The sequence below is a fragment of the Tupaia chinensis genome, unplaced genomic scaffold (genome assembly GCF_000334495.1).
Source record: "Tupaia chinensis unplaced genomic scaffold, TupChi_1.0 Scaffold000411_1, whole genome shotgun sequence".
In the NCBI taxonomy this organism is placed as follows: domain Eukaryota; kingdom Metazoa; phylum Chordata; class Mammalia; order Scandentia; family Tupaiidae; genus Tupaia; species Tupaia belangeri.
The window spans coordinates 301314-302881 of NW_006159916.1; the positions used below are offsets into that span (position 1 = coordinate 301314).

The 1568-nt window shown below is 45.8% G+C and overlaps 1 non-coding gene across 1 annotated transcript; it reads right to left on the reverse strand.

Annotated features, from left to right (window-relative positions):
• Positions 1-747: 747 nt before the first annotated feature.
• LOC114008901 (U6 spliceosomal RNA) lies at positions 748-850 on the reverse strand. Its single transcript, XR_003550388.1, has one exon. It is a non-coding gene; the product is annotated as a U6 spliceosomal RNA (small nuclear RNA).
• Positions 851-1568: the final 718 nt, after the last annotated feature.

A 1568-nucleotide genomic window follows, 5' to 3' on the forward strand; every position in this document is an offset into this window, starting at 1 on the left:
AGGTACTAGACTCCCACATGGCTGATTGTGGTTCAATCCCTGACATGGTGACTCATTTTCTCACTTTCTTCTCTCTCTGTGTGTCTCTCTGGTGAGCACATATGCCTTATAGCAAACTTTAAAATAGTAACAGCAGTAGTAATAAATAAAATATAAACCCAAATAATTTAAAAAGAAGTGCTTCCAAATTAATATGTTGCTAAAAAGGATATATAGGGACAAGCAGTTAGCGTAAAATGAGGCTCTATGGCCTTTCCTGCCCCTGCAGTTAATCTCAAGCAGGAAATATCCAGAAAAGTTCCTGTCACTGTCATGCCAGCTCCTCACAGTGAAGGTCCCTGCAAAAAAATAATCCTATTTTTATTTCAGTTTTTGTGTGTGTGTGTCTTTTTTTCTTTTTTAAGAGTGCAAGTTTTGCTATCAGTTGCCTGCACTCACTGGAGACTTTATATAGAGACACAGAGAGAGACTTGATAAACCACCTCACTGGGATATGGCTATGCCACAACCCCTTCTCCTCAATTCTTGTCTTGGGATTTGGGGCACACGTGCACACACATCCAGCATGACTTTGAAGCCATTGAGTCCAGGACTCCAACCACAGCCTACTATGCAGAGGACCAGAACCTTAACCGTTGCACACCTGCTGGCCCTTCGGTGTCACTCTCTAGGTGTGCTTTTGATTTCTGCTCCACTAAGGCCTGGTTGCTTCCTGAGCCCTATACCGTCCATCTGGACAGTCTCTAAAACAATATGGGACGCTTCATGAATGTGTTTGTCATCCTTGCACAACGGGCCATGCCAATCATTTCTGTATGTTACAATACTTATAAACCCGGAGTATCTCCAGTGATTGTCTAGGCAATCCCACTAGGGAATTTTTGTGGGGTTTTTTTGTGGTGAGATTTTTATTATAGGGCATATGTATCACATGGCAATGCCTTCCCTCCATTAACCTCTTGGGATTTTGAGCACACAAGCACACTCACCAGACATGAGTTTTAAGCCACAAGGTCCAGGACTCAGACAGCAGTCAGCTCGGTGAGAATCCAGCAACATAACCATTACTCTATGTGTTGGTCTCAATGCCAGCAGTTTTGAAACCGAGAGCTACACTGGGGATATGCAAACCCCATCGAGCCCTCTTCTAGATCCAGGAAGAGTAACGGTAGTGGTAAGTGGTGGACGTGTGAAGTTACCATGCCGGAGAGGATGATGGGAGTCAGTATGGGAGATGTGGACGAAGATGTCAATATGGGAGAGAGGGACGTGGTCACAATGGGAGGACCTGCTACCTGGACTGGTAGTGGTAATGGGGTGCTGGGTCACAAGGCAGTAAGGCTGCAATGGAGGAGCATGGATGGAAAGATGAGAGTGGTATGGATTATTCTACTCAGGCCTCTAAATATATGTGGGGGTGGTGAGAAAGGTGAGTACAGCAATGTCACCTTCCCAGAGGACAGTCATGTTGGTAGGGGCGATGAAATGACTATGGCAGTGAGAAGCCCAGAGGTGACAGTGATGAGGGGGTCTGGGGGTTGGCAAGTGTTGAAAGGGCTGGGCGAAGA